Here is a 16,882-nt window from a genome sequence, read left to right as displayed (position 1 = left end):
AATCATCTCTTTTCCCTAGCTATAAAGGCACTAAAACATGTACATTCTTTCATTTAAATCCAACATATCATAAGAAAAATTGTTATAGAATTAGTGGATGAATAATGAATGCCCACTCAAAGTTGTAACGACTTAGTAATAGTAAGTAATAGTGTTTGATACTTTCAAAAGTATCATCATTATATTTTGATGGTTGTAGTTACGAGAGTCGCTCTATAAATAGAGTATTCCGTCTGTTATCAAACACACTGCGAAAGAAAGCAAGAGAAATAATATCAGTATCCCTCACTCTCTTTATATGCCATCCTTTTTGTGTTATAGCTACTAAAGTTATAATGTGATAATTTGCACCAGCTTCGCTCTTGTCCTTAGAAAGGTTATCTCTCTAACTTTTGCCTATTTATAACACGTTATCAGTACGACTCTCTAACCTTAAATAGTTTCCATCTACCTTCACCGAAAGAAAGAAAAAAAAAGTTTCCTCTAAGGATTTTATTATTCATCTTCTTCCTCTGCCTCAATTGCTGGACATACCTTTGCGAAGAACTGTTTGCACCATGCTTGCTTTTAGTTCTCAACCTAACAATTACATATATCTTTGATTTCTTGTTTGGTGTAGCTATTGATTATTAACCTAGTGTTTATTTATATTTTACTGCAATCCAAGATGGTGCGGTATCATCGCCTATCTTGGACTGCAGATTTAATTTTACTCCAAATTTTAGGTGGAGCGGTATAATCGACCATCCTACCCTGCATATTTAAATTTGCCTGTTGTTTAATTTCATTGCAATTTTAGGTGGTACGGTATAAGCGCCCACCCTACTCTGCGTATTTAAATTTTCCTGCTGTTGAAGTGGTGCGGAATAATCGCTCATCTTATAATTGTTTCGATGAGAATAGTGTTGTACAATCGCTCTTCTCATTAATTATGAAAATCTCGAGCCTGAAGTTTTGAGTGCTTATCATTTTTGGCCCGAAGATCAAAATGAAAAATTTGTAAAAACCCGAAGTTCTAACACTATATTCCTTTAGGAATACATATTATTACAAGTTCTTACACGTCTCATTTTTCTTTCAGAAAAGAAAATTGTGAACTTAGCAAAGCTTGATTTTGCTGCCTTGGACATTACTGGGAAGAATTACCTTATCCGGGTACTGGATACCAAGATCAATTTGGAAGCAGGGAAGAATTACCTTATCTGGGTCTTGAAGATACCATTAGGGAAGAGAACAGCTCATCCTCTCAAGATCGGGCAAAGACCTTGATCTTTATTCGTCGCCATCTTGATGAGGGACTAAAGAGTGAATACTTAACAGTTGAAGATCTGTTAGCTATTTAGAAGGCCTTGAGAAACAGATACAATCACCAGACAACAATTATTCTTCCAAGAGCTCACTATGAGTGGACTCACCTAAGGATTCAGGATTTCAAGTCAGTGGCTGAGTAAAATTCTGCGTTGTTCAGAATTACCTCTAAGATGAAACTCTGTGGGGATATCATTACTGAGGAAGATATGCTGGAAAAGACTTTCAGCATATTTCATGCCTCCAACGTGCTTTTGCAGTAGTAGTATAGCGCGTGAGGCTTCACTGAATACAACCAGTTGATATCTGTGCTCTTGGTAGTTGAACAAAACAATGAGCTCCTGATGAAAAATCATCAGTCCCGACCTATTGGATTTGCACCATTCCCAGAAGTGAATGCTGCTTCCCTCAAAATGAACGCCGCATCCTCTGGTGGCGATAATCATAAATGAGGACGTGGCCACAAGCGAGGTCGGTGGAACAGGAAAGGCAAGAACTATGGTGGTCAGTCTCACAACCAGGTTCCAAGGTAAAATTCAGACCCGAGCTTTAAAAATGGAAAACGCCACAAACGCAAAGCTCGTATGAACAATGCTCCTAGAAACTCTGATGGAGCTTGCCATAGGTGTGGTGGCGATGGGCACTGGGCGCATACTTGTCGTACCTTAAAACATCTGGTGGATCTATATCAAGCCTTCCTTAAGGAGAAGGGTGTCGAGACTAATTTCCTCGACCAGGCTAGACCAATGGATATACCTGATCCAGTGTGTGACTTAACAGGACAGTTGAACACAACCCATCTAGATATCTCGAACTTCATTATGGAAAGGGGGAATGAAGTGTATCGGTCCGACTGAATCATTTATGTTTGATGTACTTTTATAATTATGAACTTGTAGTTTAAAACTAGCATTTCAATTCAATAAAAGTGGCATTTAAATTTCCTGTTATAAGTTGTTTTTAACTGTGATCTCTTTTACTCAGAAAGCATGGATAAAAACTATGGTTATTCTTAGAACATGAGAAATGTCGGAGATATTTGTCTTGCAGACAGCACAACCACACATACAATACTTCGTGATCGAAAGTATTTTTCAAGCTTGATGCTTACAAGAGTAAGGGTAACAACAATATCAGACCAATCAGATGTAATTGAAGGCTCAGGGAAAGCCTAGATTATGTTACCAAATGGAACAATATTTTCCATACAAAATGCGTTGTATGCTACTCGATCTACTTGAAATTTGTTGAGTTTCAAAGACATAAGTTTAAATAGATACCACATTGAAACGAAAAGTTCAGAAAATGTAGAGTATTTATGCATTACCTCCAATGATACCCAGAAGCGTATATTAGAGAAGTTGCGTGGTTTGTCGAGTGGATTGTATTATACATACATAAGGACAATTGAATCACATACTGTCATGAACCAGAAGTTCATTTATTCAAAAGTTTACATGCTTTGACATGACCATTTGGGTCATCCAGGATCCATCATGATGCGTATGATCATTACCAACTCTAATGGACATCCATTATTGAGCAGAGACATTGCTATCTCAAATGATAACCCTTGCAAGGCTTGTTCTTAAGGGAAGTTGGTAACTAGACCATCATAAGTAAAGGTTAATGCTGAATCCCCATCATTTTTGCAAAGAATTCAAGGGGATATTTTATGGTTTTGGTTGATGCATCTACCAGATGGTCACATGTTTGTCTCTTGTATCGAAATGTAGCTTTTGCGAGACTTCTTGCTCAGATAATTAAGTTACGAGCATAGTTCTCAGATTACCTTATTAAGTCAATTTAACTGGATAACGCTGGTAAATTTACATCTCAAACCTTTAATGATAACTGCATGACATTGGGCATTGATGTTGAACACCCTATTCCTTATGTCCATACTCAAAATGGTTTAGCAGAAGCATTGATCAAGCAATTTCAGTTAATAGCTCGCACTCTGCTTATGAAAACAAAATTGCCAGTTTCTGTATGAGGACATGCCATCCTACATGTTGCATCATTAGTTCGATTGAGACCTATAGCCAACCACCAATACTCCCCAATACAACTCGTGTTTGGGCATCAGCCAAACATTTCACATTTACGAGTTTTTGGTTGTGCTGTTTATGTGCCTATTACACCATCGCAACGCACTAAAATGGGACCTCAGTGTAGACTGGGAATTTATGTGGGTTTTGATTCACCATCTATCATTAGATATTTGGAACCCCTGACAGTGATATGTTTACAGCTCGTTTTGCTGATTGTCACTTTGATGAAACAGTTTTCCAGTCATTAGGGGGAGAAAAGATCGTTCCAGAAGAACAACAAGAGCTGACATGCGTTGTACCCACCTTGTCTCATTTTGATCCACGTAGCACTCAATGTGAAAATGAAGTGAAAAGGATCGTTCATCTTCAAAGTATTGCCAATCAAATGCCAGATGCATTTAATGATGCTATGAAAGTGACAAAATCACATATACCAGCTGCAAATGCACCTACAATAATTGATGTCCCTGTTGGACAAAATAAAGTGGTAGGGAATGATTCATCTGGTGCACGCCTGAAGCGTGGTAGACCCTCAGGTTTAAAAGATTCAGCCTATCGAAAGAGAAAGATAAGAGCACAGTTGAATCCAAATGAAATCATTCAAGAAGAGAGAATGAATGACAAATCCACAATTCATGATTCTGGACTTCCAAGAAAAGAAAATGTCCTTGATGAGACACATGTCCTTGAAGAGACATCAGTACATGAAAGCAAAGAAATCTCCATAAATTATGCATGTACAAATGAATTGTGGGATTAGAATGAAATAATCATCGATGATATGTTTGCATTCGCAGTAGCCATTGAAATCATATTAAGTGATGATATTGAGCCCCGCTCTGTTGATGAATGTAAACAGAGACAAGATTGGCCTAAGTGGAAAGATGCAATCCAGGCAGAATTAAATTCCTTGGAAGGGCAAAATGTTTTTGGACCAATAGTCTAAACTCCTTATGTAAATCCCGTGGGTTACAAATGGGTATTCACAAGAAAACGCAATGAGAAAAATGAGATTGCAAGATACAAAGCACGACTCGTTGCACAAGGCTTTTCATATTGATTATGAGGAGACATATTCTCCTATAATGGGTGCAATTACGTTCCGTTACTTAATAAGTTTAGTGGTATCAGAAAAGCTTGACATGCGAGTTATGGATGTCATCACTGCTTATCTATATGGAGAATTAGATACTGACATATACATGAAGGTCCTAGAAGGACTTAAGTTGCCTGAAACAACTAACAAACCACAAGGTATGCTCTTGATCAAACTAAGGCGATCATTGTATGGGCTGAAACAATCTGGACAAATATGGTATAATCGTCTCAGTGAATATTTGATCAAAGAATGATATGGTCAACAATGTCATTTTCCCTTGTGTGTTCATTAAGAAATCCAATTCTGGATTTGCTATGGTGGCAGTGTATGTTGATGATATGAACCTAGTTGGAACTCCTGAAGAGCTCAATAAAACTGCTGAATATTTGAAAAGCGAATTTGAAATGAAAGACCTTAGGAAAACAAAATATTGTCTTAGCCTGCAGATCGAGCATTATGCTAATGGAATTTTGGTCCACCAATCAGCTTACATTGAAAAAATCCTGAAGCGATTTGGCATGGACAAGGCTTATCCACTCAACACGCCAATGGTCATTCGACATTAAGAAAAATCCATTCCGTCCAAAAGAAAATGATGAAATGGTCCTTGGTCCAGAAGTACCATATCCGAGTGTAATAGGTGCTTTATTGTATTTAGCACAATGTACTAGACTAGATATAGCTTTTTTCAGTTAACTTGTTAGCAAAGTATAGCTCTGCTCCAACAATTTGTCATTGGAAAAGAGTCAAAAATGTTTTGCGATACCTTCGTGGGACAACAGACATGGGTCTCTTATACTCAGAGAAATCCACAAATGATCAAATCCTTGTTGGATATGCAGATGCTGGTTTCCTATCTGATCTGCATAAAACCCGCTCACAAACTGGATATGTGTTCAAGAATGGAGATACAACAATCTCATGGCGCTCAACAAAGCAAACATTAGTTGCTACATCTTCAAATCACTCAAAAATATTTGCTTTACATGAAGCAAGTCGTGAATGTTCTTGGTTAAGATCAATGATCCATCATATCCGGAATTCATGTGGTCTACCTTCGAAGACAAATAATCCAACTGTCATCCATAAAGATAATGAAGCATGTGTTGCCTAAATGAAGGAAGGATTCATTAAGGGCGATAAGACTAAACACATATCTCCAAAGTTTTTCAGTGCACATGAGCTTCAGAAGGCTAAAGTTATTGAAGTCAGACAAATCTGTTCCAATGAAAATCTGGTAGACCTGTTCACCAAGTCTCTACCAAAGTGCACGTTTCAGAAGTTAATGCAGAGTATCGGATTACGTCGACTTACCAATCAGCTAAATTTGAAGAATACGGAATCAGAGGGAGATAAATATCAGGGGGAGCATCAATGATACATGCTTGTTGTACTTTTTTTCCTTCGACTAGGATTTGTCACACTGGGTTTTTCCTATCAAGGTTTTAACGAGGTAACATAAGCATACTTAACACTATATAAAAAATCTAGGTAAAGTTGTACTCTTTTTCCTTCGCTAAGTTTTTTTCCCACTGGGTTTTTCCGAGCAAGGTTTTAACGAGGCAACTGATTTTGATATGTGGGCATCCAAAGGGGAGTGTTATAGAATTAGTGGATGAATAATGAATGCCTACTCAAAGTTGTAACGACTTAGTAATAGTGAGTAATAGTGTTTGATACTTTCAAAAGTATCATCATTATATTTTGATGGTTGTAGTTACGAGAGTCGCTCTATAAATAAAGCATTCCGTCTGTTATCAAACACACTACGAAAGAAAGTAAGAGAAATAATATCAGTATCCCTCCCTCTCTTTATCTGCCATCCTTTTTGTGTTATAGCTACTAAAGTTATAGTGTGATATTTTGCACATGCTTCACTCTTGTCCTTAAAAAGGTTATCTCTCTAACTTTTTCCTATTTATAAAAATTTAATTTTTCAGGCAGAATAAGTAGTATAATTTTTGGTCATTAATGGTTCAGACTAGGCTTCCTTCTAGTCCATAACTCAAGATATGCTTTCCATTAACTTTATAGGCACCCTGTTGAGAATATAATTGGCAGTTTTCACTGTTTCACCCAATAAACAACTTGGTAATTTCACACTGCAAATCATGCTCCTCACCATGTCCATCAAAGTTTTATTTCTTCTCTCTGCAAACTCGTTTTGCTTAGGTGTACTAGGTGTAGTATACTAAGTTACAATTCCATTAACTTGCAAGAATAAAGCAGAGGGTCTAAGATGACTATCAATATTGATTGTAAATACCATAGTACTCTCAACCCCTATCAAACCTAACAACTTTGATTTTTCTTTCCAATTGATTCTCAACTTCAGTTTTGTAAATTTTGAAAACTTGAAGGGCACTTGATTTTTCTGGAATTAATTAGATGAAATAAAATCTTGAAAAGTAAACAATGAAGGTTATGAAATGCTTGTTTCCTTCACTGGTTTGTGGGCCACAAATATATGTGTGAATTATTTTCAAAAGCTACCTTCCTTCTTGTTGATCCTTCTTTTCTACTGTTAGTCATTTTTCCTTAATACATTCCACACAACAATCGAAATCATCGAAGTTTAAGGGAGCAAATTTCATTTTTGATCAAAAGTTTCATTATTGGTTTTGAGATGTGGCCGATTCTTTAATGCCAAAGGTAAGGAGGCGTCTCTTTTATTTTGTAGTGGACTGAAAAGAACCATAACATAGTCGTGTCTTGTATTTTGTAGTGCCGATCTATCTCATTATGGAGTGAAAAGAATATGGTGGTGCTATCCGTAACTAGGCTATCTATGTTGGCCTTTATGCTGAAAGAAACATTTTCTTTGTAACTTATTATGTATTACTGAAGGAATAAATGGCCAAATTGTATTTATTGAGCAATAGTTCGTAATTGTGTGTAACCTATATTCATTTAGCAATTTGGTAATTCAGCAATTTGGCAATTGTTCGTAATTGTGTAGGAATAATATAATTGAGTCAAGCTCCCACGTTAATGAAACATGGGCTTTTAAATTTTAGGTAGGAACGATTGCTAATAAGCAGAATGACCTTTTTTCTTAGAAGAACGGTAAGAGTCATAGTTAGGGTAAAGTACAAAAAATTACCTCAACTATTGGTGTCACGACACTTTCATACCTTATATTTTCAAATTGACAATGTTATACCTCATCTTACGAATTTGTGTCAATGTTATACCTTCCGTTAGTTTGGTGTGAATTTCTTAGTTAAATACTAATGTGGCTTGATCCGGAACCCATTTTCTATTAAAAAATTATTAATATTTTTTTAAATATTAAAATAATAAAGAAAAGTTATTAAAAAACAATGTTTGTACCATACTTAGGACCTCCGTATTTAGATCTCGTATAAACAATCGGGGGACTTAAATGTAATTATATAATAAATGAAGGGGCAAATATGTAATAAGTAAGGATCCCTTATTCTATAAAAGGACCCCTCACTCTCCTCATTAAGGGAGGCCAATTCTTAGGCCATGGGAAGAACTCTCTCACCCTCAGAAGCTCTCACCCTTTCCCTCCCTCACAATCCTCTCAGAGAAATACAATATTAGTGTGGACGTAGCCCAAATATTGGGGTGAACCACAATACATCTTGTGTTATTTACTTTCTTGCAGATTCACAGTCGGATTTACGTTGTTCCAAAACCCCTCCGGTTTTGTGCATCAACATTTGGCGCCATCTGTGGGAAATGACACGAAAAGCTATGTTGGTTCTCTTTCATTTTTTCACTTCCGCCGTGAATCTGCAAAAACCCAAAAACCCAAAGCTTTCCCAGAAAACCCACGGAGCTACCTCCTCTCTCAATCAGTCGCACACAAACTAAAACAAAAAGAAATCCTCAAATTTCGAACTCCCTCTATTTCTTTGCAGATATCGCTCTCTCATTTCACGCAAGCAAATAACCCTTAGAAATCAATGGAAAAATGAGAGAGTGTATCTCCATCCACATTGGCCAGGCCGGAATCCAAATCGGAAACGCCTGCTGGGAGCTCTACCGCCTCGAACACGGCATCCAGCCTGATGGCCAAATGCTGAGTGACAAGACCGTCGATGGTGGAGACGACGCTTTCAACACTTTCTTCAGCGAAACCAGAGTCGGAAAACACATTCCCCGTGCAATGTTCTTGGATCTTGAGCCCGCCCACCGTCATCGATGAGGTCAGGACCGGCACTTACCGTCGGCTATTCCACCCGGTGCAGCTCATCAGCGGCAAGGAAGACGCCGTCAATAACTTCGCCAGAGGCCACTTCGGATATCCTAAAGTCCGACACCACGGACGTCCTGGTTCAGTACGTCGGGCTCAGGCGAGACCTAATCGATACGAAGAAAGTGAAGACGGGGTGAAGGAAAAGTACGTCATGTTCAGATCTGCTGCTGCTCCTCCTATGGCTTCCAAGGGGCCAAATCCGCTGCCACAGCAGTAACCCCAGCCCTTCGACAATACTGCAGCTTGGCCGGTGACGGTGCAGCGGCACTGGTTGATGGGGGAAATACAGTTGCGATTCGCGACGATATTGGCGGGGGAGAAGAAGGGTGAGTATGTGCAGTGCAGTACGGCGATCACGTGCAAAAGGACCGAAGGTGGGGAGCTTTATGTAAGGGAGATGAGCATGCATGTGGAGGCCAGGGATGAGAATCATTTGAATGTGCAGTCTATTTGATACTATGCACATGTTAGCTTCTTAGCCACTATGCCCACGTGGAAATGCCAGAAGATTTCTATTGCACATGTTAGCTTCTTAACCACTGTGCCTACGTGGAAAGGCCAAAAGATTTCTATTAAAGTTAACGAGTGCCCATCCCACTACCAAGTCCACCTCCGTCTTCCCCGCCTCCTGCTTCTCCAACTCTTGTTCCTCCGTCTTCACCACCATTCATATCAACTCCTCTGCCATCTCCAAGTAGCCCTAACGGGGTCCCAGCCTCCTTATATGCAGGTTACAAGTCCATCACCGTCGCCAGTTGATAATGGTTCTCCTAAGGGTCCTTCAAACTCTGTTGCATTGATGCATAAAGGGTTGTTTGGTGTTGGTTTTGGGGTGCTACTCCTCGTTTTCGGCGCTTCTGAAAGGAGAAGCACACCGACGTAGAGGAGCAAGATGGAGTCCTCACCTCATCCTCAAGCATGAACAGTCACCACATCAGCAGCCCTCTTCTTAGCAGCTGGGCCTACTACTGACGAGGTCACCCACTCTAACTCCATTAGAGCCACTTTAGCTGAATTCGTTGCCACTTTCATTATTGTCTTGCCGGGGAAGACTCTGCTTTTGCTCTTGGGAAGATCTACAAGGATTTTCTATCATTAACTATGTTATTATTGTCTGCCATTTTCTAAAAGACAGCAAAAGCAAAGCAGAAAGTGAAAAGAAAAAAAGCAAAAGTAAGAAAAAGAAAAAGGATGAGGATAAAGAGAAATCATGACCAGGCTGCACATGTTTGTGGATAAACTTCCCGGAAAAAACGGGTGCAGTAAAGGCAAGCAGAAGATGCCATCAACTTTTGAAAAAGAAACCTTTCATCATGTATGTTCCCACTTTTATGAAGAAGCCACTGGAATACGCACATGGAAAAAAATCTGCAACAACCCAATACGCACCAACGATCTGTAACTGTCGAAACCTTTGTTTTTGAATGATGTAATTTATTTTTCTTATCTTTCGGAGACATCTGTATAAACCCCATCAGAGGGTAATAAAAAAAAAAAGCAAGCCCAAAATAATGGGCTGGAATGTTATGTGGAGGGCGAAGGCCCATATACCAAAGAGCCAGGCCCTCTATTATCACCAACCAGGTAATCAAAAGTACGTCCAGTACTACAAAAAATTATTCGGCAGCCTGCCGCTATTATCACCAACCAAGTGATCAAAAGTACGCCCAGTACTCCAAAATTATTCGACGCCCTGCCGCTATTATCACCAACCAGGTGATCAAAGTACGCCAAGTACTCCAAAATTATTCGACAGTATGCTGCTATTATCACCAACCAGGTGATCAAAAGTACGTCCAGTACTCAAAAATTATACATGAGCATCACTCATGTCAATCATACATAAACATACATGAGCATCACTCATGTCAATCATACATAAACATTCATGATCATCATTTATGTCAACATTCATGAGCATCACTCATGTCAACATCCATGAGCATCACTCATGTCAATCAACATAAACATTCATGAGCATCACTCATATCAATCAGCTTCAAAAGCTTCATTTACAAAGCTCTAGCTTCGAAAACTTCATTTACAGAGCTCCAGCTTTCAAAGCTTCATTTACAAAAGCTCGAGCTTCAAAAGCTTCATTTTCAAAGCCTCACCTACAAAGCTTCAGTGCAGGGTATACAAATACCGCCTCTGAACAACTGCCACTTCGGCCCATACATGGATTCAATTTGAAGTCTCCAGCCAACAGACTCTATTGACCGAAGACTTAGGGGACTATATTATGTACCATATATTAAGCCTCAACTGGGCCTCATGAAAAATATTTGGGGGACTTAGCCTATTATTTATGTATTGAGGAGCGAGCCCTTATTTTATAAAAGGGACTCCCTCACATTAGAGAGCACCCATTATTCATGTACGGATGAGCGAGCCCTTATTTTATAAAAAGAACTCCCGCACCCTCATTAGAGAGCATCGCCGCCAGCTGAGCAACCGGCTCGCTACAATCATCACTCCTAACCATTATTCATGTACTGAGGAACGATCCCTTATTTTATAAAAGGGACTTCCTCACCTTCATTAGAGAGCATCGCTGCCTACTGAGTAACCGCCTCGTCGCGAGCATCAACTCTAACCCATCACTTATGTATTGAGGAGCGAGCTCTTATTCTATAAAAGGGACTCCCTCACCATCATTAGAGAGCATCGCCGCCTACTGAGCAACCGCCTCACCGCGAGCATCAACTTTAGTCCATCATTTATGTATTGAGGAACGATCCCTTATTCTATAAAAGGGACTCCATCACCTTCAACACCACAAGCCGAGCCAACCAAGGCAACATAAGCCACAAGCAGAGCAGCCTCACAACATGTGCTACTTCTAATTGAGCATCATTTCAGATTGAGCACGGCCTCATATCGAGTATCAGTCCTAAACGACATCTAGTTACTTCGACCTACACATGGACTGAATTTCAAGTCTCCAGCCAAAAGACTCTCTTGACTGAAGACTTGGGGGACTACTGTTTGTACCATACTTAGGGCATCCGTATTTAGATCTTGTATAAATACTCGGGAGACTCAAATGTAATTATGTAATAAATGAAGGGGCAAATATGTAATAAGTGAGGAGCCCTTATTCTATAAAAGGACCCCTCACTCTCTTCATTAAGGGAGGCCAATTCTTAGGCCATGGGAAGAGCTATCTCACCCTCAGAAGCTCTCACCCTCTCATCCTCAATCATCTCAGAGAAATACAATATCAGTGTGGATGTAGCTCAAACATTGGGGTGAACCACGATACATCTTGTGTTATTTACTTTCTTGTAGATTCACGGTCGGATTTACGTTGTCCCAAGACCCCTCCGGTTTTGTGCATCAACAAACAACAACAACAACACTTTCCCCTTCCCCCAAACCCAGGTCGTCCTCTAAAAAACCCAACCGAAGAAGAAGAAGAAGAAGAAGAAGAAAAGGAGGAGAAGAAGAAGAAGGAGGAAAAAAAAAATTCTTCCGTCCACCAGATGGGGAGGTTGGGTGTGCAGAGTGGGTGCAGGGAGAAGATGAACTGGGTTGATTTGTTTTTTTTTTTTTTAGGTTGCAGGAAGGGGTTTCGGGGGAAGAAGATGAACATGAGGGAGGGAGGGAGGGTGGGTGCGGGTGTGGGGGGAAGACGAACTGGATTTTTTTTTTTTTTTTTGGGTTGTAGGAATGGGGATTTGGGGAAGAACATGAACATGGGCAGGAATGGGGATCTGGGGAAGAACATGAACAGGGGAGAAGGATGGGAAGGGGTGGGGGTGGGGAGGGTAATCGAATCTGATGGTTTTTTTTCTTTCTTTTTCTTCTTCCTCCTTCTTCTTCTTTCTGGGTTGTAGAGACGAACATAGGGTTTTTTTTTTTTTTTTTTCTTCTTCCTCCTCCTTCTTTCTAGGTTGCAGGAAGATGGGGAGGGGAGGGACGAACAGAGGGGCTTTTTTTTTTTTTTTTTTTTTTCTTCTTCTTCTTCTTTTTCCTCCTTCTTCTTCTTTATGGGTTGCAGGAAGATGAGGAGGGGGAGGGACGAATAGAGGTTTTTTTTTTAATTTTATTTTAATATTTAAAAAAATATTAAATTTTTTTTTTAGTTTTTTAATAATTTTTTAATAGAAAGTGGGCCCCGAATTAAGCCACGTCAGCATTTAACTGAAAAGTAAACGACCAAGTAACGGAAGGTATAACATTGACACAAATTCGTAAGATGAGGTATGACATTGTCAATTTTAAAAGATGAGGTATGACATTGTCAATTTTAAAAGATGAGGTATGAAAGCGTCGTGACACCAATAGTTGACAAGGACAGAGCCACTATGGGCCTAGAGGGGGCAGATGCCCCCACTCAAATTTTTTTTGGGGTGCAGAAAAATTGCACAATTTTGCATCTCAATGACCAACCCTAATTAAAATAAAAATCAAACCCTATATGTTAATTGGTATCAAGGGAAATGTGCTAAGGAGACTCTTCCAAAAGTGGACCTCTCCATGAACTTTCCGTGACTTCATGTTTTTAGTACAATCCTTGTACCAACATCATTAAACATTGTGCCAAAAAACATAAGGTGATGGAGAGTCCTACTTTGAGAGGGTCTCCTTAGCATTTCTCTTAGTATCAATATGACTAACTTCGCCAACAATCATTCTAAGTGTTTTGTATGAAAAACATTATAGATTAATATATAAGTGTTTGTTTAGTAAATTTTTTTAGCTTTTTAATTGTAACTTTGTTGTTTGAGGATGCCCCCCATTCATACAAATCTCTGGCTTCGTCCCTGATAGTTGAGGTAATTTTTTGTACTTTACCCTAATAATTAATATAAAAAGGAGTTCAATCATGGCCAGTACTAGTTCAAAAAAGATCTAACACAAACATGAGCCAAAACATTAACCAAAACATGAAAAACCTCTCAAAAGTCTATTAAGAACTGGTGGAAATTTTTGCTGCTAATCATTTACGTTCGCCACCGATTCCTCCACTACATGTTGTAGCCTTCACTCCAACATTGGTATTTATGACCCTAAATGTAAAAAGAAAAAAAGAAAAAGGAAAACAGAACACTTTATACATGAGTCATTTGGATGAATTTCTTTTAAGTACCTGGAACTGATTATTGTGAGACATTGGATGACTTGTATGTCCTATTTGAGTATTTTGTACAATTTGAGAGTCTTGAGTTTCAAAATACATTAGCAACAATAATTAGTTTTAACAAAGAAAAAAAATCAATCACATGCAAGACATTCATGTCATACCTTCATAACAATGTTGTCTTGTGCTTCAGATGTACCTACTTTAGAATTGGGTGCACGAATTTTATGCAGGTTTCATCAAATTCTATTGGTTGCAAATCCAAAAAAGCATGCAGGAAAAAAAACAACAAAATAGAGTATTAATTCAATTATACAAGTTAAAAAGAAAAATATTATACAAAATTTGCTTGCATACCTTCACTTTCTTCCCTCTTCGATTATTGTTTCCATGAGGTTTCTTTTGCTTTTCACTATTCTTTCTTCTTCTTACTCCTTGTTTTCTTCGTAACTGTTAACTCCAACTGAGATATCCTCATTTTAAATGGTGGCGATCTTTACTTCGAACTGCTATTGGAGTAAGAATGCGTTGACTTGGATTTGGAATCGAAACAATATCATTCTCAATGTTCCTATCAATAGGTGACTCTAGAACGGGTTTATCAGTACCCTTACAAACGGACCCGGCTTCTCTGCCCTCCCAGTTCTCATACACTTCCATCCCCTCCTATTTTGTGCGGTCACGGTTAAACTACGTCAATATTTTATATTAGGGTAAATTACATAGTAGCCCCTCAGGTTTGAGGTCTATTGCAATCTTATACAACATCTTTAAAACATTTCACTTTCATACCTCAAGTACTATTTTATTTCAATTTCATACAATTGTTAGATTTTTCATCCATGGATCTGTTAAATGCTGACGTGGCTGCCACATATATGACGCGTGGCTGCCAAATGTCTGCCACGTGGCAAATAAAATAATTTTTTAATTTTTACCAAAAAAAAAAACATATCTACCACTTTTTTTTTTTCTCTTTCTTCTTCTTCTCTTTCTCTTTCTTCTTCTTCTGGGTTCGGACCTTTTTTTTTTTTTTTTCTTCTTCTTCTCCCTCCTCTTTCTTCTTCTCTTCTTCTTCTTCCTCCTTCTTCTTCTGGGTTCGGTCCCTTTTTTTTTTTTTTTTTTTCTTCTTCTTCTTCTTCCTCATCCTCCTGCTCTTTCTTCTTCTCTTCTTCTTCTTCCTCCTTCTTCTGGGTTCGGTCCCTTTTTTTTTTTTTTTTTTTTTTTCTTCTTCTTCTTCTTCTTCCTCATCCTCCTGCTCTTTCTTCTTCTCTTCTTCTTCTTCCTCCTTCTTCTGGGTTCGGTCCCTTTTTTTTTTTTTTTTTTTCTTCTTCTTCTTCTTCTTCCTCATCCTCCTCCTCTTTCTTCTTCTCTTCTTCTTCTTCCTCCTTTTTCTGGGTTCGGTCCCTCTTTTTTTTTTTTTTTTTTTCTTCTTCTTCTTCTTCTTCTTCTTCCTCCTCCTCCTCCTCCTCTTTCTTCTTCTTCCTCCTTCTTCTGGGTTCGGACCCCTTTTTTTTTTTTTTTTTCTTCTTCTTCTTCTTCTTCTTCTTCTTCTTTCTCCTCCCTCCTCTTTCTTCTTCTCTTCTTCTTCTGGGTTCGGTCCCTTTCTTTCTTTTTTTTTTCTTCTTCCAATTTCAGGTTTTTTAAAAAAAATTAAAAAATTATTTTATTTGCCACATGACAGACATTTGGCAGCCACGTGTCATATATGTGGCAGCTACGTCAGCATTTAACAGATCCATGGATGGAAAATCTAACAGTTGTATGAAATTGAAATAAAATAGTACTTGAGGTATGAAAGTGAAATGTTTTAAAGATGTTGTATAAGATTGCAATAGACCTCAAACCTGAGGGGCTACTATGTAATTTACCCTTTATATTAATTTTTTTTATAGAGATAATAAGACAAAAAATAATAGTGATATAAAATATTGATGTAGCTTAACCGTGACCGTACAAATAGAAGGGGATGAGAGTGTATGAGAACTGGGAGGGCAGAGAAGCCAAGTCCCTTACAAACAGCACTATGTTTGAGCATTTCTCATTTTAAGTTGTGCATCCAAACCATCGCAGTCCTGCACTTACCGTCAGAATCATATGCTACATCCTTAATCTCATTAAAAGTCTTTTGCATCTTATTACATCGTTGGGCTTCAAGTGCAGTGTTCCAATCATCACAACCAATTTGAACCCTTGTGTGACATCTCTTTACATCCTTCATCTTCGCATGATATATTTTTCTGGAATCAAGTCAATGTCGTGGCGAAGCAAAACATATATTGCATGCCGAAATAGTATGCCTTTAAACTAGGTCTGGTAATTCCTGACACGACCCGATAACCCTACACGACACGATACAAAATTAACAGGTGTTCGGATCGACACAAAATTAAGATAACAGGTTGGTTCGGGTATACACATGTGTAACACGATACACGATAAGCAAAATATTAATTTATTAATTTTATAACCCTAAAAAAATACTATAATAATTATATATATATATTAAATTAAATTTAAAAAATTGGTAACCATTGAATTGGCTGAGATTTAATCTCAGCCGTCCATTGTGCATTAGGTTGGAGGCTATAAAAAGTGTTGATATTATATTTGAAATTGACATGATGCATGATTCTTATTACGTTTTCATTTTTATTTTTTATGATGTAGGATTTTGATAATAATTATGATGGTTCAAGTTCGATTGGAAAAAATGAATTGCAGAAGTATTTGGAGGATAACATAATAAATAGAAAAGTAGACATAGATGTTCTTTCTTGGTGGCAAATGGAGCGTTTTCATTATCCGATACTTTCTCAGTTAGCACGAGATGTGTTAACAATTCTCATTTCAACTGTTGCATCAAAATCTGCATTTAGTATTGGGGGTAGAGTACTAAATTAGTATCGTAGTTCATTGTTACCAGAAACAGTTCAAGCTTTATTGTGCACACGAGATTGGCTATATAGAAAAGCAAGAAATATATTTTTATATGGTATAGTACTATTGTTTTATTTCTTTTCATAATTATTTTGGTAAACTTCTCATAATTTGAATGGTTTTTACTGTTTGGTTTTTCTATACTTAGTTTATGCGGAAGAGAGTTT

The sequence above is a fragment of the Malus sylvestris genome, chromosome 2 (genome assembly GCF_916048215.2).
Source record: "Malus sylvestris chromosome 2, drMalSylv7.2, whole genome shotgun sequence".
NCBI classification, from domain to species: Eukaryota; Viridiplantae; Streptophyta; class Magnoliopsida; order Rosales; family Rosaceae; genus Malus; species Malus sylvestris.
Note: the sequence above shows the minus strand (reverse complement) of the source record.